Raw genomic sequence first — 23,822 nt, 5'->3', positions numbered from 1 at the left:
TTCGAAAATCAGCTAATGCCTTTTATTCCTTAATAGGCCGTGCACGAATAATTTTCGTATTTTTTTTTCTAACTATCGAAGTTCATGAATCAATAAGCGATTATAACCCAAACCTAAAGAGCCAAAATAAAAAAAATTAATTAAAATAAAATAAAGAAAGAAAAAAAATGAAAGAATAAAAGTTATAAATCGTACACAAAAGTAGTTCACCATGGGCAAGTTTTGCATTAAATGGTAACAGCTGACTTCATAGTTTCCGCTGGCATACCTAAATCATAAGACAGCATATAATTTAAGACAAGAGTTGCAATCTAGCAAATAGTGCCCGTTTCTAAATGAGAATGTGCGCGCAGTTAGCCTAGTGGCTGTGCGCTTCGCAACCATATGACTGGGAAAGTAGTTTCCCAGGTGCGATTCGAAGACTAAAGGAATTTGAGGATCTTCCTCAGCCATAGCCAAGTTAGCCGGTCTTGGGCGCGGGCAGTATGGTTTTTTCCGCCAGTTTTTCTGGAGTTTTTCATCTCGCAAGCAGGCAAACCGGCCCCGTGAACACACACGGATCTACAGCCATAAATACTTAACCCCCCATGAGGGTTAAGTATTTATGACTCAGGTTAAACAATAAGGTCAAGGGCACTGACAATTCTTTAGCTGCTTCACGTAAGACCCGTGCTGATATACCATCCAATCCCATAGATGTATTCACATTAAGGTTCTGTATAGACTATTCACCTCCACTTCATTCGCCACAATTCCAGTATAAGCTGTTGGTTCCTTCATTCCTGCAATATCACCACCTGGATTATATACTCTTGCAAAGTGCTTGCTCAGTAACTCCACTATATCAACTGATTCAGCTACCTCCCTACCATTGGATTCCTTAAAATCATTCTGCCATGTACAGTTTTTCTTTAACTACCAGCATATTGAAAGAACTGTTTGGGATTCTCTTTAGCTTGCATAGCTAATTTCCTTTCATTATCCATTTTCGCCTTTCTCACCACACTCGTTACCCTTTTGGCCTGCGCTTTATACCATTCATGTGCCTGCCGGTCGCCTTTCTCCTTAAATTCCTTACACAGTTGTTTCTTTTTTTACAACTCAAGTTTAATGGTGTTATTCATCCATTTAACCCCACTTGATTTACTATTCGAACTCTAGGTATACAGTCCGGAATAACCTCCTGCAAATGCTCCTAGACCACTTCCCATGCTCTATCGATATCCAGCCCTTGCAGTTTTACATGCCATGGCACTGAACCAAGCAATCTCCTAAGCTTGTCATACTTGCCAGCACGGTAATTCCACATATACGCTGTCTTAATCGAAAATTCCATACCTTTAGCCCCCTCCCAGGTCAAGACCTTATTATCACGCTCACCAACAGGTGGCAACATGGTTATATTCATTACAGTCAAATTCTCAGATGCTATTACTACGTCAAGCACCCTCGAAAGCCTAGTATTTTCCATTACATGCTGTTTCAGATAGCTATCCCTCAGTAACTGAATAAAATCCAGTTCCTTCCTCATGTGTCCTCTTCTCCTTCCAATCAATGTTACTATAGGTTGAAATCCCCCATAATAATTACCTACCTCTTTCCACTCATTTCATCAATTTGCCTATGCATACTATCTCCACATCTATTCCATCATCTGGCCTATAGCAGCACCCAATTGTACATGTTGTTCCGTTAGTCTCAATCTCACACCAAATAGCCTCAAATGAGCTCCTCTCACTATCCTGCGATACAAATTCTATTCTCCTTGGTTGCAGTTCATCAGTTATCATCAATGACACTCCTACCCCCATTTAATTCTCTCTGTCCCTTCTGAACACACTATACTTTACACATTTTATCCCTCTAACTATATCATCTTCTGTCAGCCATGTTTCACTAATGCCAATAACCTGTGGCCAGGAAGAGCCAAACAAGGCCAAAAATTCTTCCTTCTTGTTCCTAATACTCCTGGCATTAGTATACATGAAATGCAGAGGTCCATTTTTCCTACTCTATCTTGATGCGTTAGTTATACTAACTATTCCATTCTGATTTCTTGTCCTTCGTACTGGTTCGGGCACATTATAAACATTGTTTATAAAGTAAATTATTGTTTACTCCTGCTGATGTTAAAAATTGTGTCTTTAACTTGTGCGGCTGTATATGGCAACTAGAATTACACTTAAATACAAATAAAAAATATTCGCGCTATCAACAGGGTAGAAGGACTTTTAAGTAAAAATTCCGTCACTAATTTTTACATTCATCCAATCTTACATGACTTACAATAATCACTCTTACAATATTCTTTGATTTTACCATTCTAGTGTGATTTTTGATTATTTGAAAAGGTCTTCCCAATACTTAAAAGACACCAAATAATAATATGTTCCCCAAAATTTCGGTTGGCATGTGAGAAAAGTTTGCATCAAAGATTTGGCGATTTTGGCAAGCACATTAAAAAAGTTGCCCACCCCTGGTCTGGAGTCTAGATTTAAACAAATCTATCATACTGCTGCGCGTTTGGGAGTTTACGGCGATTAGGGAGCTCCGGTGAAAACGCTCTAGTCTAACAGTGACTAAGCCTCAGACAGTCAGAAATGCTATACGTCTTTTTAAGTGTTTTGTAGTATTTTTGGTTTCTATTGAGAAGGGTGGCAAACTCAGGGACCGCCCCTGGCGACAAAAGCTCTAGCTACACCACTGAAATCAAGGGCCGCAAAGTGGTCGATATCCACTATCCAAGGTAGATCTAAGGGTCAAGAGGGAATCAATAAACACCTAAAACGATTTTGAGCAACATCTAGTAAATATGCAATGCAACGCCAATTGGTCACTATTTAATGTAAATCGATAAAATGTAAGTAAATTTTTAATGTTCTTTTTAAATTTCTTTAAATACTTCTTATCGATAAGCAGTAATGAAGTAAAACGGTATAGGAATTATTATTTTAAATTGAGAAATTTATTATTGATAATATTTATGCATTTGTTTAAGATGATGGAATTCGATGAGGGATCAATGTTCTGAAAAGTTTGCCGACCCCTGCTTTAAACACTTCTTCACACAAGATTAAATGGAAGAAAACCACAGTGCCTTACAGAAGTTATTACAGGACAAAAAGTTTATTTAAAGTCAGCAATGGCTATGAAGCATTCTTTTAACATTATGGCGGCATTAATCTGCCAAAAAATTTGGGAGACAGTCATTTAAAGATCAACTCCTATACAACTGCAATAAATTATTTTATTCAACATTAAAGGACACCAAATTAGTCCTTTAGATCTTTTGTCCGATACAGTTTGAATAGTTTCAATTACTCATTTTCGCGTGTAAATAACATGTTGTTCTGTCCTCTGAAGATGCTAGTTCGAAATACACCGAAATTTAAGCCACTTGGTAAACATCCTTTTAGTTTAGTATTTTAATTTGGTGTTCTAATGACGTTCAGATAAGTTATGAAAAATGACCAACACCTAAGCCTGTTAACAAGACCACAACGCAGCGTTCTACGCAATGATACTGCCACACTAGTAAAATTCAACTTTCAGTTTATCACAAACCTATTTTTACTGGTTTGTATGTCCATTCGTCCTCACTTATGATTCATCACAAAGGATGGAAATTTTTAAAACTAGTGTACAGAGGAGTTTTGCTAATGCCATTAGATCACTTCATCTGCTCTCCTGAACATGCGCAATTACTAGACGTAGTACATGGCCTCAGTAGCGCACTCAGGATTTAATCATGGGGGGGGCGAGTTGAGTACACGATTTGATAATACACACTACTCACTGCATACGACCTATGACTGAGCCTCTGCGATGATCGCTAATTCATAAGTAGCATAGAAATAGAAGACATGACACAACATAAATAAAAAACATGAATTTTAATTAGGAAAAGATTTTTGAAAAATTTTCTATTTTTTTCCTTTTTTCCTTGGAGGGGGACTGGGTTCCCTGTTCCCCCTTTGGGTGTGCCACTGCATGGCCTAATAGTAGTATTAGCTACTCTGGCCGCAATTCCGACCTGTAAACAAACATGTTTTCAAGAAGATATGATTGGACTGACATTGAGTTGAGTGGAGGTTTTAAATTTGAATCCGGCGAATTCTATGACTAGTGCAGTAGCATGGGATGCAAGGCCAAATCTAACAGATTCTAAGTATTTTATATAACTTTTGTGTTTTCCTGAATTCTAAATTGTATTCTCATCGAAATGGTCAAGTTGTCCAAACTAAGATAGCTAACAAGAACCAAGTACTTAGTATACACCAGACAGGGATAGAGGAGATAATTTGTCTTTGGCAGCGAGCAGAAAAGAAGACAGTTTACGAAATGATTGGAAGGTAATAAGTAGATTAAATATGAGTAACTTTTGCTATCCGTTCCAATGTTCCTTTAAGGTTTAGTATGTCAACCCTTTTAACATCATTGTGGTCTGTCTGAGGATTGATATTTATGAAGCATTCCCTGAACGGAAGCCTGGTCATAATCCGTTATTTATGAAGCATTCCCTGAACGGAAGCCTGGTCATATCCGTTAGAAATAGAAAAAAAAAAAAAAAAAGATTTTTATACTGTTTAGTTCTCCCAACAGATAGACGTCGGATTTCTATTCTTTTATAATCTTAGAACTCACTGGCTTTCTTCTCGGAGAGGTGGGGAATGATAAGAAAAAGCCTATTATCACTGAACTTTCTTAGTAAGCATGACAAATAATACCCGGCTGATTATAACTGCTGAGGCGCTTTGTTGGATATGTGTAGGTTTGTTTAGTATCTGATTAGATTAAAAGCATTTTAATAGAGAAACGGACCTTATTTGATAAATGAGGTCTACATTGCGTTGTAACATTATTGTAAGTATCACTAAACTAAAGGTAGAAATGTGAATAGAAAAATTGCGGTTGTAGAGTTTTTAAGAGTAAATCCAAAAAAAGTGCCAGCTATTTAATATGAATATTGATCTTGACGATCACAAAAGCAGCTTGTGAAAATACATCGAGTAAATAGTACAGTCCCGAAATCTTTTATTTTGAATCGAAAAGGCAAACGCCATCTATTATATATTATATAATAAATATTGCTAATTTTTATCATTTTAAGGTCATAATGTAGAATTAAAGTTATTGTAATTTTAATTAACTTCTGTCCATTCATTTCCTCTAAAATAAGCATGATGTCATTTTCTGAAATGTCAAATAGAATTGGAAAGTTAGTGGTGGCATTAAGATCGTCTTGGAAGATGGCTGATTTGTTGACAATATGTTGCCAGTAAGGTTGAATAAAACCTAGAATATACTGTATGTATTCGTAAGCGAAACTCATGGCAAAACAGATAATATTATTTCTTATGTGGGGCGAAGCCAGGCAAATCTCAGTTTAATAATAGGTAAGGATTTAACTATTTTGACAATGCTTTTTAACCCATAGAGGAGCTAGACTTCACTAACGCTAAGTAATAAACTTGCAGATTTAATAACAACATAAATTAAATTGGTTTTTGCCGAGACTAGGTATATCACAAGTATGCCAGGTGGATGACAGTTGTTTGACCTGTTTTGTGAGTATTTTGTACAGATTTGGATCACTCCTATTTATTTTCAGAGATGAAAGCATAACCGATATACCTCATTCTTTGTTGCAAACAGCTGATATAAGTTATTTCTATCAGTATATAAATATTGTACCTGCACTTCAAGATGGTCAGTATGTATTTTAGGATGTATACAAACAACATACACAGTTCAGTTGGACTGTTATTTGCTTTCATCCATTGCTGGTTGTATTACTCCAAGGGCCAAAAATATCATTCCCGATTAGAAATCTAGTATTGTTTGTTAATCTTGAGCTAATTTCAGTACATAGGCATTTCAATAATAGATACCAATAATGAATTGTTTAGCAACTTTGCTGGTATTGCCGTTTCTGTTTACCAATAGTAAGGGGTACTGTTCCTTACTGATTCGGAATAAAACAGGTCGCTATATCTGCAAAGAACCTGTCCAGATCACTAATAGCAAAATTTCATTAAGCTTGAGATTTGTAATGCTTTTAAAAAAAAATTAAAAAAAAAACATTTAGTTATTTTGCTTAATGGAAAGATGTTTTAGATTTTTTACACTTTTACACTAAAAGTTTTACACTTTTCAGATCTCAGAAATAGTAGAAATGTGTCGTACCATTCCTGAGATTTTGTATCTCCAGTTCAATTTATGACTTTATCAGACATGCCATATGTATTTTGATCTCTTGAAATTTGAAATAAAATTGTTTAGAATAATTGGACTTGTTCTGAACTTCTCCAAAGATGTCATTTATACAAATCCTACAACATTAATTTGCTTTAATAAAGTCATCTGTCACTATGTGAACAAGTGGAGTTCCCATAGTGCTTTTGTACTGCATGTACATGTTTTTGTAGGAGTTCTGAGGATATTTAACCTAGCTTGTCAGTACATTGTAGCTTATTAATATTTAAAAGTCTCTTATTTTTATTTCTTTCATTTCAGTTTAAAGGTTTTTGGACATAAGAATTTCAGCTGAATTTTCACGTAATATGTCATCTCTCTTAACCACCTCACCGGGCGTTATGGATCAAATATGCATCCCCATATGCTTCGTATCCATCATATATTTCAATGTAATATCAATGGTATTATAATTTTGATATGCACTTCGCATCCATGATAACTTTGACATCTATAGACGTCTTGGCCGGTAGCATGGTTAAATATAGGTAATTTTTCCAATGCTCTTGTCACAACTGCCATTATCGTGACCATTGTGATGTGAAAAATTAACTATTAAGTTTCATGGATAACACTTAGGAAGCTAATGCTATGAAAGATGTCATATTAGATATAATGGAGTAAAAACAGCACTGGAAAGGATTAGAATCAATGTTTAATTCTTCAAGTATTTTGTCTGTCATCACAGAGATATCTTAAGGGAGTACAATATAAATTGTAACACAGACACAAATGCAACACAAAACAAAGTGAAACTCAATAGATAAAGGTCTAGAGCCCTCGCTGGTTGTTTTTTTCACATTTGATTGTGTGGATAGTATCTAAAGCATTGTTATTATACTTACAGCAGACTATGCTTTAGACACTACAGGGAATCAAATGGAGAAAAAGCCACTATACTCCATTACAGCAAGTTCAGGAGTGAAAGATTTTTTTTTAAGAATCTGCAGTTTAAAAGCCATCATAATCTAACTTAAATATGGATGTGTTAAACTTTCTAAAATGTGAGAAACGTTAATTCTCAGAGGTCCCGTATTATGACCAAGGCCTCCAGCTGGAACCCACAAAGGACATCCTGTCCAGTTAGGATTCTGGACTTTTGTCTACCAAGTTTCATTTAGTTTTGTGTTGCCTTTGTGTGTGTATTCTATAATTTATATTGTACTTCCTAAAGATATCTCCTTGACATAGACAGAATATTATAAATATTTATTCCATTAAGCTCTGACATAAGTTCTACCCAGTACTTAAACATTTGGCTATGAAAAATTATTTCTGGGAAAGAAAAGCATTGCAGGATAGAAAGTGATGCAGGCCAACTAATATTGTCTCTAGATAGTTATTATGATGTCTGTTTAGCTGCTGTAATAATCTGCCAGCTAGTATACTATCGCTTTTTCTCTTAGTGGTGGTTTGATTGCTTGCTTGCCTACAAAATAAGAGAAAAGGTAGTATCGCCCCAGTTGTTGGTGTCTTATGTGTTAAAATTGGCCTCTGACCAATATCAATATATAAAACACCATTATCATACAAAAATTGCCATATGTTAATATGAAAGTTTTACACTTTTCAGATCTCAGAAATAGTAGAAACGTGTTATACCATTCCTGAGATTTTGTATCTCCAGTTCAATTTATGTGACTTTATCAGACATGCCATATGTATTTTGATCTCTTGCCCTCCTGTCCCAAGTTTTACTCACTTGGTTAAACTATAAATTAAAGATGCCAAGAAATTATATTCTTCGTTTAATCCTTTGTCCAAGTGTAAGCAAACAAAGTTTGTTTGTGAAGTATCTTCACTGCTGGGCTACTTGTATATAAAGGCTAATGACTTTCCGTCAATTCCCTTGGTATCTCATAATGCAAAGCCCACTCCTTTTCAGAGGTGTATAATGCTAAGTATTATGGGAAGAGGCACTATCCAGACTGGTTTCAACCTTAAAGGTTGAAAACATTATATACTTTTCAGAGGTGTATATTGCTTAGCATTATAAGTATTACCTCTGAAAGTGGATATGCTTTGCATAATAGGACGGCAAGGCAATTGATACAAAGTCGTTGGCCTCTATATACATGTAACCCGGTCATGACGATACTTTATGCACAAACTTATGAACTTTATGTTTACAAAGGATAAGAACATAATTTCTTGGCATCAAAATCTTGTATTTTTAGCGATTTATTCTTTGATTTTTGTTATAAGCATTATATGCAACTCAGCATGGATCGATCATTTTTGTCATGATTTCTTTCACCAGTTTTCTTTCATCTTCATTTGGTATTACAAAGTCATTGTGGCCATTGTGTTGAAAAAGTTGATTAGGTTGAAGTAAAAAATATTAATATATGAAAATTTTAGAAGTGTATAATATTAATTCATATAAACCAATTACCATTATCTTAAACAAGTTGTAGATCTTCCATGTCATTTATAGTTTCTGGAGTATATATTTTTATGATCATATTACAGCATTTATTTATGATTTCTTGGCCACCGTGATAGAATCACAAGATCCAATTCTCTGTACATAAAACACAGAGATCCTTAAAAACATTCAGCAATTGGAACATTCACCACCCACTCCAACAATGCATTCCAATCATCTCCTTTCACTTACTTACTTACATGATCCTTATACAGTTTCTAGAGATGACCTTCCATTCTTCTCACCTGTTACCCTATGCAGTATCTATCTTCCCTACATCTATCTGATAAGCTCCTCTCTTTTGTGTATATCTCAATCGCATCACCTCTTCTCCTGTCTGACAAGTTCTTCAGAGCACAGTTTCATAATCCCCTTCATACTCAAGAGTGCTTAGACATTTACTAACCTTTGTGCTTTCTCTGAGATGTGTTTACAACCCACATATTGAGGTGACCAAATCTCTGCACAGAAAGGTTCAGATGCTTGAATAATGCCTTATTTGGTGACACTGTTGTCACCGTCATAGTTGTCTTTATTATGCCGCTAGTTTCTGATTAACCTCTACAACTTTTGCACTGCATCCCAGAGCATCAGCTCCCTATCCACCAACAGATCTTTTACCTTCTCTGCTTAATTCTAGCAAAGTTTCTCCAATACACAATACCTCTTGTTCCATCTTTTACATGACTTTATACTTAGCAATTAATTAATAGCCCAAAATCTATAATAGAGGAGAAATGCCAAAGAAGTTTATGAAATCAACCATAATATCAAAAAAGAATAATGCAAACAAATGCAGCCAATTTAGAACAATAGCTTTAATCCCACATGTTAGCAAAATTCTGCTAAAAATTATTCAAAATAGAATTTATTCAAAAATAGATTGTCTATTGGATGAAGACCAATTTGGATTCAGAAAGAATAAAGGAACAAGAGAGGCAATACTCTGTTTAAGAACAATAATATAGAGAATATTAGACCTTAGTCAAAATACTCACACTTGCTTCCTTGATTTAGAGAAAGCGTTTGATAAAGTAAACCAGCAAATACTCCTAAATTGTCTAACTAATATCGGCATAGAGGGATAGGAAAATAATTTATCAAATTTACAAAAATCAAAATGGACGGATTAAAATCAATGATAAGGAGAAAATAATAAATATAATGAGTGGAGTAAGACAAGGATGTATACTTTCACCACTTTTATTTAATTTATATATTGAAAAGGCCATTCAGGAAACTAAAGATAAAATAAATAGTGGCATAAAGATAAATGGTGAGCAAGTCATGTGTATAAGATTTGCTGATGACATAGCCCTTGTAGCAGAAAACAGAAGAACGTTAAAAACAATGCTAGAATTACTAAATAATAACCTTGAAAAATATAAGATGAGAATCAACATATCAATTTTGCTTGTAACAATGACTAAAATCATTATTACAAGCAAAATCCCTATCAATACAGAGCATATAGACATCAGCGTGGAACAAATAAAACAAGTGAAAAGCTTTAAATATTTAGGAAGCCTAATAACAGAAGATGGCAGAACAAGAGAAGGCATAAGATCAAGAATAAACAATGTGCAAAAGCCCAATTCTCTAAGATGAAAAGCATTTTAACAGGAAACCTCAACCTACAATTGAAAAAAAAAAAATTAGTAAAGACATTGATATGGAGCATTGCACTGTATGGATGTGAAACCTGGATTCTAGGCAGAGAAGATGTAAGAAGATTGGAGGCTTTTGAAATGTGGTGCTGGCGCTGCATGAACAAAATAAAATGGACAGAAAAAAAATCAAACCAACAAGTCCTGAGAGAGATAAATGAAACAAGAACTCTAATTAAATCGATCAAAATTAGAAGAGACAGGTGGTTTGGACATATACTTCGACATGATGGACTTGTGAAAAGGATAACTGAAGGCAAAATAGAGGGGAAAAGAAGAAGAGGCAGACCAAGGAAAAGTTTTCTTGACCAAGTCAAAGACTGCACAGGTTTGAGGAGTTACCAGGAGGTTAAGAAGAAAGCCAATGACAGAGCGGAATGGAGGAAATTGCTGCTGAGCTACCAATCCCAAGACTGATGCAACTGATGATGATACTTAGCAACATTGCACTGACATTCCCTATTCATCTTTCCAACATATAAACATGTTCAGATCCTCTTGTAACATCACATCAGAATTTTCTGAAATTGTTTTTTTTTTTTTTCAGTTTAGCATAATCGGAACAACTGATATCTCCTATCAGATCTTGAACCATATCAAAGATATGGAGATTGAACAATAGTGGTCCTAAACAGAACCCTACTTGGGAACCACACTCTGCATATCACCTTTTTCCTTTCACAACATTGCGTCTCTCCCCCATGCATGGTGCCTATTACCAATCATCCCTGTAATTAGACTCCCAACTGACTATTCACCCCTTCTTTCTCAGTTTCAGTAGTAGTTTGTCCTGTGGCATTCTGTCAAATGCTTTGCAAAATCTAGAAAAATTCCTCTCCTGTCTTGTATCTGTCATTCTGTTAATATAACCAAATTACTGAAACACACAAAGAACATTCATAAGGGCTTTTCAACTGAAGCGAGTTAGCTAGTCTCTTTCAGGGTTTTCTATAAAATGGGCAAACTAAAAACACACACAATTAACTGATATAATATGCTGGTCTCATACCTTACCTGCCTCAACCATAATTCAAAAAAAAAAAAAAAAAAAAAAAACTCCAGCCTCTTAACAAATCCTTGCTACTCCTTACAAAGCTGTCTATCCTACTTAATCAAGTTTTTATTCTATTCCTAACAGGCTTCTTAACATTTTCACCACCACATGTGATGCATTAACTGCCATAATTCCTTCTCCTGTAGTGTGACATCACTGACTTGGTTTCTCCCTTATGTGGTGACATTATTTTTTCCTTCTCCTCCCACTCTTCTGGGATTGTTTCTGTTGCCAGGACTCTTGCTGAATAGCATAGCCAAGTTAAAGTCACTGTCAGTTCCTTTGTCACATGCCTGTAATTTGCATGGCAATATCCTATTTAGTCTCACATCCTTATTAACATAAAGCTTATTTAAAATTTCGAACATTGCAGACATTCTTGAACTATTGGTATCCCTCTTTTTTTCCTGCCTTGTGTTGTTGAGCACTCCTCTCCTCTCTCACCCAACTTAAAATACACTGATACTTATTGAAAATTTCCACTATAAATTTAGATGTGATCCAGTTCAACGTTATCTCTTTTGTTCAAGTGAAGCTTGCTCCAGTGTAGGCACTTCCCATGTCAAAACCACATGATCACTCTCACCAGCTAGCGCCATAAGTTTCTCCTCATGTCTTACATGCTACGTATAGCACTCATGTCTCGCATGCTACTTCCACCATATGTTGTATGAGTAGTTATCCCTAAGTTCAAGAAAGTTATTCTCCCTATATCCACACGTTATTTCCTGCTTCCAATAATTGCTTTCATAGTTACTTGGTTTCACATACCAGAACATTTCAGGATCACCTCCCTCTATACTAAATATCTAAAATTCCTGCTCACCTCCACAGGAAGGACAAAATCCAAATTGCCCAAAGCAACTAGCACTGTTTCCGTGAAGTTCCACATGGAGGAAACAAATCTTTTGAGATTATCAGTAATATTTCACTCCCTCTTTTATCCTTTGTTTTCTTGAAAAAAGCTGTATCCATCATATTCTATTCCTATTCATCTTCTGGCAACCATACCTTGCTTACACCAATAATTTGTGGATTCATGAACTCCATTCCTTTGTTCCTAATACTCTGATTGGTATATAAATGTAATAGCTTCATCTGGTGTCTCTCTCTTTCTTTCCCATAATTCCCCATCTTATCATTCCATAAGATATTTGTCTTTGCTGCTTCTAAGGAGTCCATCCCTAAAGTCCTATCCTTGATATCACCATCATTCATCACACACCTGCTGTTAACTTATGCTCACAACCCCATTCTGTAATTGTTATTTGTCTTCCTGAACATGCGCTTCTTTTCTCGGTACCAACCATCTCCAATACCTCCTATCTTCATATTTGTTTTGTAAATTTATATACTCAAGGCCTCTTTCCTGCACATTCTAGTTATCTTGCCATTCATAATCATTACCCTATGCTGTCATACATTGGCAGCACAAAACTCTCTTTCTCACACTCTTCCATTTCACTGTCTTTCTTTAACAGCACTCTCAAATCCCATGTTACCTTGTTTACACTTCCTTGTAAATCATTCATTCCAACCAACACATTCTTCTGCACTTCCTCTCCATATCTTCAGTCACTCCTTATTGTCCTCTCTCAAATATACCTTCAACACTGTCTAAATATCTTTCACTATAGAGCCCCAATACAGCACTACCATTTTCCAACCTTTTACTACTATCATTTATCTTCAATTCTGTGTTTACTGCCATCTTCTTCTTGACAATTTCAATGATCTTCTAATATCCATATTTATTTTTACTACTTTCCTATGTCATTCCTTTATCTTTCTACCATTCCACTTTTTTTTTAACTTCTCTTTCTTACCATCACCCAGCTTAAGTATATGATTCACACTATCATTCCACATTCTTTCTCTCCCATTTTTTCTTCGTCTTTGTTAATTCACATTAATTTTGATAACTTCCTTAGCAATAAGGACGGTATCTTTTTTTTACAACTCTTGTATTACTCACTCACTCTCAATGTTAACATGGAAAATGTATGGAATTAACTTCTATACATTCTCCACATATGTAAAGTATGGAATGAACTTCAGTAGTGGGTTGTAGAGGCAGAAAGTTTAAATAGCTTGAAGAACGAATTAGATAAATGATATGGTGGAATGTAGGTTAAATAATAACCAGAAGCAGCATGGAATATATAATAGAAATGAATATGTTGTTATTAATGTTGATAATTTTAATATTGCTAGGTATAGAAACAGTGGCATTTTTATGCTTCATACTAATGCCAGGAGTATCTGGAATAAAGGAGAGGAATTGGTGGTGTTGTTGGCATCAGCCTGGTCAAAGATTATTGGGATCACTGAGATGTGGTTGACAGAAGAGGATATAATATTTTTCGGCAGGATAGGAAGGGAAAGTGTGGTGGTGGTGGTGGAGTACTGCTTATGATAAGTAACGACTTATGTCCTCTAAAAGTGGAGGCTTTGGGAGGCCGTGACACTAATTTGAAAGCATATGGTGTGAGGTAGGCAAGACAGCATATTTAGTGGGGTGTTGCTACAAACCAGAGAGCACAAAGGGTGGGGACCAGGAGATGTTTAGACAGCTGAGCTTGGCAAGTGTAAGAAGAATGATTGTTATGGGAGATTTTAACTACAGCAGTATAAATTGGGGAGAGGAAGATGCATGTAGCAATAAGGGAATGGAATTTCTAGAATTCTTGAGGGACAAATGTCTTAGGCAAAATGTAATAGAGAGAACAAGAGGTTCAAGAGTCTTGGATTTGGTCATAGTATCAGAAGAGTTGATAATAACAGATGACATCTCTCTCACTAGTTGGAGAGAGTGACCATGTGGTTTTGACTTGGAAGATGAACAGACATGCAGGAGTATCAAAGAGACTGGAACGTATGTGGAATTATAAGGCAGGTGATTTTAAGTCTTAGATATCAACTTGGGGAAGTTTCATGGAGGGAGGAATTGGAAGGCCAGGATATCATTAGTGCTTAGAAAATTGTGAAGAAATATTTGTTAGCAGCAATAGTAAGCTGTATTCCACAAGTGAACAAGAGGACACAATTTGGTGTAAAGTGGATGACAAACAATATTAAACAGGAACTGCATGTGAAAAAGAGGCTATGGAAGAGATATAAGCAGACAGGTGAAGAGCAGATGCATGAAAAATATAAGACACAGGCCAGGAGAGTGACTAGTATGGTAAGGAAGGCAAAACTGGAATATGGGAAGAGATTGACCCTGAGATCCAAAGAAAATCCTAGGAGAACTTTTTAGCTTTTAGCTGTGTGGCCAGTAGAAGGAGAAATGATTGTGGAAGAATGACATTGTGGGATAAAAATGGGAATAGAGTGACTGATGCAGAGGACATAGTGGAATTGTCCAATAAACACTTTATGGGAGTATTTGATCCTGGAGGAGTAAATTTTAATACTAGAGGGATAGGCAGTTCAAGGTTTAGAGGTGCAGGAGGAGAGCTTGTTCCAAATACTGAGTACTCTGGATGTCATTAAAGCTGTGGAACTGCATGGTATTTCGCCACATGTTTTGAGAGAATGTGCTAAAGAACTGACAGCCCTTTAACCTGGCTTTTCAGTGAAAGTCTGGCTACGGGAAAGGTGCCCAGGGAATTGAAGGAAGGTAAGATAGTGCCACTGCATAAGGGTGGTAGCAGACTGGAAGTGTCTAATTATAGGCCAGTTTGTGTGTCATCAGTAGTTGTTAAGATCTTGGAGAAATTAGTGAGGGACCGTATGCAGCAGTGGGCAGATGAGGGTAATGTTATCTGTGAGAGTCAACATGAATTTGTTAAGGGGCACTCTTATTTTAGTAATATGCTAGCCTTTTATAATAAAGTTACAAGAGCAGTTGATGAGGGAAAGGCATATACGGCCATTTTCTTGGATTTAGTGAAGGCATTTGACAGGGTTCCACATGATAAGCTAATATTTAAGTTGCAGCACATGGGTTTCGATGTCCGGTTGGTCAACTGGATTCAGGATTGGCTGTCCGGTAGGTATCGGAGAGTTGTGTATGGTGGGGCAGTTTCAAGGAGGAAGAAGGTTACAAGTGGGGTCCCACAGGGCTCGGTACTGGGACCTATATTGTTTAATCTTTATATCAATGACATTGTCAGTGGATTGCAAGGGGATATTCAGTTGTTTGCAGATGATGTGAAGCTGGGAAAGGTTATTAGTGATAGTGCAGATGAGGTAGCTCTGCAAAAGAATTTGAATAAACTAGACAGATGGGGGCAAATGAATGGATGTGTTGGTTTAATGCAGCAAAATGTAAGGGCTTGAGGTTTGGGACACTTCATATTCTATTGGAGAAGTTGTCTTGTCTCCCCTATTTGAAGTAGGGGAGACAAGAGATCTGGGATTGATGATTGATAGAGACCTAAAATTCAGGGGACATATTGCAAAGGTGGTGAAGGTAACATAGAGGATTGCTGCAATACTGAAAAGGACACTGACCTTCAGAAATAAGAGTTATCATTTCGTTGTATAAGACCCTGATCAGACCACACTTAAACTATTGTTCTCAGATTTGGTCCCCAGGATTTGAAGGGGATAAATTAACTGTGGAAAGGGTACAGAGGCAGATAACAAAGATGGTTTCAGGACTGTACGATGTTAGTTATGAGGATCAGCTGAGGGAATGTGGAGTACAGAGTTTGGTGGATAGAAGAAGGAGAGGTGATATGATTGAGACTTTTAAACTGTTGAGAGGTGGTTACAGGATTGACACTGGGGAGTTGTTTTACTTGGTTGAACAGCAGGAAGGAGTGATGACAAGGGGCCATCCCTGGAAGTTACGAAAGGAAGCTGTGAGAAGAGGGTGAGGAGTGGTTTCTTTTCATGGAGGGTGGTTGAACTGTGGAATGCATTGCCTGATAGAGTGGTGAGAGTGTGAATGGTGAGTGAGTTCAAGGAATGGTATGATAGACTTTGTTTCCTAGGAGGGACCTCCTGTGATGAGTCTTGATAGACTTTGTTTCCTAGGAAGGAGTTAAAAGACTCCCACGATGAGTCTTTTGATTCCATGGAGGCCTGAATAATAATAATAATAATTTAGTATATTCATAATTGGCATCATTGTAGTTACAAATGATGATTAATATAATTAGCATGCTGCTAAATAAATTTGGATTGCTATGCTGTTAAATATTAAATTTTGGCCAAGTGAATAGCATCTCTACTCTATTCAGGCGGTTTGTTCACATCCCACTTTGGAATGGATGTTTGTGAATGTCTTTAGATTGTAGATGAATTTTGTGCCCTGCATGAAACCACCATTTGCTTACCAGAGGCTTGAAGTAGATTGAAAACATTACCATGGTTGTCTCTGGAGCAGAATTTCCAGATTATATAACTGCTATCCTATAGGTTTACAACTCTTTCATCAGTGGGACTCATTAAAAATTATCTGTATTATTAATCGTCAATCATGATTATTCTAAATTTTGAATGCTAGTTAATATATTAATAAGTGATTAGGAAGATAATTAATAAGCCAGTTAACACCAAACATGTTGCTTTTTTAATGATATTTTTCTTGATAATAGATTACATTTGACAAAAATTTGCATCCATATTTTACTTTCGTGGAAGCAAAGAAAAAGTTTTCTTTAGCTGTGCATAAAATCTGCACAACTAAAGTACTTGCATATAGCTTCATATCAGCTTGCTCTATTCTTAATGCACAGCATGGGATTATTCTTCACTTACAAAATTATTTGCTTACAAAGTGTAAAATATGGATTCAAGTAATATACTATATAGCCTATGGGAGGGGAACAAACCTTGCTACATCTGTGATTATTGTCAATTTTTGATGATGGTTAATATAAATAGAGAAAATGTTTAAATGCAACCAACTAATGCAGCTGAACATGTATTGTAATTAGTATTGTAAATAATATATTATGGGTTATAGTCAACAGTAATAAATTGTTGCCTGTTATTACAATTCTCAGTTTTCAAAAGTTAGAGATCAAATGGACATGCCTACTCCCTTTTGAGGAAGAAAAGGCATTAGTGAATTATTCCCGTATATATAGGGAGTAGGCGAGGTCATTTTTAGCCCTATCTAACTTTTTGGAGACTGAGTAGGTAGTTCAATCTCCACTGGTACCCAATCAGAGATAGCTGGCCCAAGGCTATCACTAATTAAGCGGCATGCAGTGAAGAGTGATAGCTCAACAAGTGCTGCCATTTCGTGGTCCCTAACACTCGTATTTAATGTCTGAAATAAAGTGGGTTCTACGGTTGATTTTCTTGAGTTTATGGGACAAAACACCCGAGTTTCCGGGAGAAAAAACCCGCTTGCCCATGCCAGAGATCGACTAACTGGGGAACGAGTCGAAAAAAGGCTTATAAAAATTTCCTCTAGTCGCCGACTAGACTCAAAATCAAATCTTCCTTCGTGTGGCCAAGCGCCATGGTGTGCAAATGCCACATTGAGCTACACAGGCTTGACAGTTAATATTAGTATAGTAATTAAGAAATTTATTTAAATAACTGATATGGAATGAATATTGCATTCATTTATAGTCTAACCAAGTGCAAAGTTTATTTTGCACTCGGTTAGACTATAATAAATTTAGTTTAATCCTTTAATATGTTAGTATCTCTTTTTGTACATATGCAAAAAAATGATAATGATGAAACTGAATAAAGGAAAATTTTTTAAAAAAATATGCAATAAATGGAAGAAAGAGAGTCATCTTTACAGGCTCTTAAGCACCTGCTACCTTGTAGATATGTACATACAACCTTACGTACAAAGTATGTTTGGTATGTAAATTGCATGTTCTCCTGTCTAGTTTCCCTAAATGTGGGAGAAAAAAAACCTGCCAACTGTGTATGAGACGAGATAATAAACTGGATATAGATTTTTACATGTTCTAAGCAGGATTCTAGCCAAGGTCTTTCCAACTGAGTGTGGTCAAAACATACTGAGCTACAGTGGCTCTTAGAAAGGGAGTAGTTAAGAGTAATTTCTTTTATTTTTTGACTGTGCATGAAATGCAAGTGTATATGAGAATTCTACATCTAGTAAAATTATGGGGAGAACACTACCATATTAGAATTATCTCCTTCGTATAATATATTATAGGACCTTTGGGATAGATATCAGAAGTTACACTCACAAAAATCCTCTAAGTTCTTGATCTACATTCTTGAATTATTTATTTTTTTAATGTGAATCCTATTAGTACTGTAAGAATGAGCTAAAGATCAATCCAGAAACCCTTCTTGAAGCCAAGCATAAAACTTCTGCAGGACTCCAATAAGAGACGCTTTTAAAATGAAGTGTTTAGTTTTTTTATTTATTTTATTATTTTTTTTTTATCCAGTGTTTTTTTGAGTTCTTGAATAAGTCCTTCAAGGGCTTATTCACTTCCAGCATTTGGAAGGCTATTAGATCTGCTGATCTGACCAAGCCAGATGAGTTTTTCTTCAGTGTTAGGATGTTATCTGCTGTCGCATTAATGGAAGATTAAGTAATATAGATGTTGGGTTGTGCATTATTGGAGTGTCCTCCTCCTGTTACAGTTCCTTGGACTCTGGAGGCATGCAATAATAATAATCTCTTGGAATGGTGAAAGAATTGATTTTTTTGCCACATTTCTGAATCTGTGATATTATCATGGTGTGGCATTTCTTGGAGACATCAGTAGCATAGCACCTGATTTCAATTGCAGACAATCTCTTTCTCACAGTACATCAATACTGAATTAACAATTGTGTTCATACAGTGTAATCTATGTATAATTGTAATTTTATCTGTCCATAGCAGCTTTAGTTTTTTGGAGTTTTTATTCTGATCCTTTCTTGATCTCTCATCATTACTAATAATATTATGCAAGTATTTGAACATGTTAGCTTCTATATATTCATGCTGAATGAACAGATATATATCATTGTTTTTGATTTGGGGACGAGCCATATATTTTAAAAGTATGATCTAGCTTTCTGGTAATTTCTTGAAGGTTTGATTTGCTCTCTGTTAGGAGGATATTGTCAGCAAAACTTTAGATGGTTTAAGCTGGTGTCTCCTACTGTCACCCCAATATCACAGTTTTCTAGGGCTTCAGTTGCAACATGTGTGAGGAAGCATTCAAATAATGTTAGTAACAGTTTATACTCCTTTCTCACTCTATACTTCATTGGAAAGGGACTACTGTAACTTCGTTTGATTTTAAATACCATTTCTGAAGTAAATAGAGGGATGGAGGGATGCAAACAATCTTAGCAGCTTTAGTTTTTGCAAATTGGCAAACAATCATGACGAATAGCCAGAGGCTTTCTGTCAGTAAAACTACAGTACATTATTTTTTGATATTATTATTATTATTAGATTCTCATTGAGTCAGAGATTCGTTGCGGGAGGTCCCTAGGCCTTAGTGTACATTCAAATTCTCTGCAGATACCATGTTCTTTGGCAAGCCAATCATTCACCACTCCCCCATACAAAACACCTGCTTCTCATACCATTCTTATACAGCTGCCAGGGATCTCTTGTTCTCACCCCATAACCATTTTATGAAAAACCCCTTCAGTGTTACTGTAACATTCCCTTACCAACTTGCTTTTATATCTCTATCATTTATGTTCTGTATATTTTTCTTTGATGATATGGAGTGTAAATAAACATACTGCTTGCTGCACTTCCACTCTCCATAAATCCAGCCTGAAAGTGAGAAATTTGATTCCATTTTTATTTCATTTGTGGAAGTAAAATATCTAAAATTGTTGTTTTGGCTCACTGATAAGGCTAAGTGTCCTAAAATTATTGCACTTTTTTGCTGTTTCGTCTTTTTGGAATAGGAATAAGAATAGCTGTATTCAATGTTTGGCCTTCTACAATGCAAACTACTTGCCAGTTCAGTGAATTGCATTATCAATGAGTTCTTTCACCCCCCCCCCCCTTTCTCTCAGCATTTCAAATGGAATATTGTCAAATTTTTGTATTCTCTTGATAAACACTTTTTTTTTTTTGTAAGCTTTGTCTCTCCTGATAATTATACTCTTCATTCCCTTTTTCTCAATTGGTATTAAGGTATTTTGTTGATCACAGGCCTCTGTTTGTTGGTACTCTGTGGTTTGTTGATGTAGCATTCTCTTTTGGAATATTGGAAGAACGACGGTACATTGCGCCCTTCAATTGAAATAGGCCTAAGTTCGATTCTCATCGCGACAGGAGGAATCTTTATCTGGACGATTTCAATCGAAAGTGAGTTAGCCGATCTTATATGGAGGTAGCAGGGTTTTTTCTCCCGGAAACTCAGGTTTTTCATCCTGCATACTGACAAATTCGTAATAGAGGTTCAGTGTAGTGGTTGAGACAGTTGTAGGTGGCTTCTCATGATGAGTCGTTGGACTCCTTGGAGGTATCAGGAATAATAATAATATTTTCAGATGACCTTCTTTAATGAAAACCGCCATTAAGAAACTGTCTTACCTCTCCTTGAATCCATTAACAAAGTGCTAACAACTGACTCTGGCAACCATTCCATTCATTCACAACTCTCCAAGCAAAAATTTTAGTCCTTACACCCCTACTGACCACACTTTTACTCAACTTTCAGGATGACCTCTTGTTCTGCCTACCCCTCTAGCCAAGTACCGAAACATTTCTCTTACATCAATCCTATAAAACCCTTTAAGTAACTTAAATGTTTCTATCATATCCTCTCTTTTTTTGTCTATCAGCCAACTTCTGCAAACCATGCACCCTCAACTTATTCGCATAGGGAATGTGCCACAGATCACTCACCTGTTGGTTACTTGTCTCTGAATCCTCTCTATTTCTTCATCCCCAAGAAACCCAGAAGACCAGACCTGAGCACACTAATCCAAATGAGGATCTATGAAAGCCTTATAAAGAGGAATCGCAACTTTCTTATTTCTACTTGTTGGTGTAACACTTATGAGCTACCTTAGCAATATGTTCTCTAAACTTCAACTATCTGTCTACCACCACCACCCCTAAATCTCTAGCTTCATCTGTTTCCTGAAGTACAGTGCTATCAGTGCAATACACAGCTTGTATCTATTTATTCCAAAATGCATAACTTTACATTTCTTGACATTAAACTGACACCCATTACCTTTTGCCCATACTGACAGTCTGTTTAAATCTTCTTGCAAGCGCTCCACATCGCCTTGATTAACTATTACTCGACTTAATTTTGCCTCATCGGCAAACAACTGAATATTTCCTTTCAGGTTATTTCTTATAACATTTATGTACAAATTAAACAGCAGTGGTCCTAGCACTTGTGGCACTCACTAGTAGTCACCAGCTTTTGCCTGGATTCTGCTCCTCCGTAGACTGCTTTGTGATATGTCCAGCAATCATCCTCTTATCCACATAACTACTGTCTTATCTATCCCCATTTGTTCTAATTTGCATAACAGAGTTCCATGTGGTATTCGGTCAAATGCCTTTGCAAAATCATCTTGTAGCTATTTCCTTTATCCAACTCATCCATCATTCTATTATAAAAATTTAGTAAATTACTAAGGCATCACCGACCCCCTCATAAAGCCATGTTGCCCCTCATAGAGTATTATGCAGGTGACCCTCGTATGATGCGGTACTTACACAACGCGGTTTTGATATAACGCGATCTACAAATTGTAGTAACCCTTTATCTTTTCATATATTTTTCATCATGCGACTTAAAAATCATATTTTATCTTCGTTAAATTTGTGTCCGCCTGTATCGCGCATGTAGTTTATATAAGCGAATTTATATTAAGGGAAATACCTTTTAGCACTCTAGTACGTCAATTGTTTACTGCAGTTCTCAAACTTTTTTCATCTGAGCCCCACCTGACAAAAGAAAACACTGTCATCCCCCCCTCCCTGCCGGTTTTATTTATCAAAATAGAAGTCATACTAAGTTTGATGTTTTATTCAGTTTATTTTGTGTTTTCTACATATTATTTAACAGTTTTTGACACAAAATAATTAAAGTATCACAATATTAGGCCTACAATAAAAATTAGTTTTAACACTTGCAATTAACCAAAATATGTATTGAAATGAAGCAATATTTAACTAACAAGTATTTAATTTTTCTCTGTAAAAATAATCAAACATTTAAATGTCAAAGTCTGTTGTGATGGATGGGCCTGTTTTTGAGAACAAAGTTGATCAAAATGTGGTGTAATATCAGAAATGGCCACTTTAAGTTCTTTAGCAATATTTAGTCTCGAACGATACTTTGACTTCATAGCTGATGAAGCAGAAAAGCTTTTCTCGCATAAATAAGTTGTTGCGAAAGGAATAAGGATCTTCAGTGCTTTTTGGCTCAAAGTTGGGAATTCCTTGCCAATATGTATCCAGAACTCTGACAAAGACAATTCCTTAAATTTACTTTTCAGTGAAGTATCACTAGTGAGATCGATGAATTGTTCTTGCTCATTTACATTCAGAGATGATGGCCCAGGTGCATTTTCGAATGGGTTTTTAATCCAATAAAATTCATCAAAATCATCACAAAAGTATTTTTCAAAATGAACTTTCAACATTATGAGATGATCAAATAGGCAGCTTTTTATCTCCATTGGAAGCACTGGATTATCAGTGTCTTGTAACATTGACACTAGAGTAGGGAACACGTCTAGCAGGTCGCTTTCCATACTCTGTCTCCAGAGCTCTAATTTTCTCATGAATGCTATAACTTTGTCATTCCAAGAAAGTACAGTTGTCTCATTCCCTTGAAGTCAAGTGTTGAGAATATTCAGTTTCTCAAATATATCTGTGAGGTAAGCCATTTTCAATAAAAAAATCCTTATTGCTGAAACTGTCTCCCAGTGAGTGGTTTTTCCCCATTTAAAAAACAAAGCACCTCATGTCAACTCAGACATTCTCTTTAATACCTTGCCTCTTGAAAGCCATCGAGCATCACTAAAAAACAACAAAGCAGTGTGTTCAGCACCCATTTCCTCACACAGCATTTTAACAAGTCTAGACTTCAGAGGATTTGTCTTGATAACATTGATTATTACAATCATCTGCAGCATTTCATGAAGAGGTGGACTGAGTTCTTTAGCTTTCAACCATCTGAGGTTGAAAACAAAATAATAATAATAATGCTATAATCTACCAAGAATGACAAGACGCTAAAGGACAGGATCATTAAGCTAGCTAGCTAGAAAATGTAACTGACCATGGAAAAACCATAAAGGTGACTTGGAATTCACTGCTTGTCAGTGAATTCCAAGTCACCTTTATGGTTTTTTATAAAGTCATAAAAATGCCTTCAAAAAATGAATAACATTTTTTGAAGGCATTTTCCTCTGTCATGAGTATGAGTGGCAGAATCTTACCTTCAGCAGGCATAACTGTGTTGACAAAAGGAATACAAATGGGAGAAGAAAAAAAAGCACAACTAATAATAGTTATGGAAGTCAACAT

At 36.0% G+C, this 23,822-nt stretch overlaps 1 protein-coding gene across 2 annotated transcripts in view; it reads left to right on the top strand.

Annotated features, from left to right (window-relative positions):
* Positions 1-4,222: 4,222 nt before the first annotated feature.
* LOC150098051 (transmembrane protein 184B-like) overlaps positions 4,223-23,822 on the top strand; it is a 146,492-nt gene continuing 126,892 nt past the window's right edge. Inside the window, exon 1 of one of the 2 annotated variants that reach the window (XM_090406121.1) lies at positions 4,223-4,352. The gene's annotated coding sequence lies outside the window, so the exon portion shown is untranslated. Of the gene's footprint in view, positions 4,353-5,015; positions 5,397-23,822 lie in introns of those variants that run through there. The other variant, XM_090406119.1, reaches the window with a different exon arrangement.

Source organism: Typopeltis vanoorti, chromosome 16 (assembly GCF_054136105.1).
Source record: "Typopeltis vanoorti isolate ZY-2024b chromosome 16, IOZ_Tvanoo_1.0, whole genome shotgun sequence".
NCBI classification, from domain to species: domain Eukaryota; kingdom Metazoa; phylum Arthropoda; class Arachnida; order Uropygi; family Thelyphonidae; genus Typopeltis; species Typopeltis vanoorti.
This window is presented reverse-complemented; position numbering and strand designations above follow the sequence as displayed.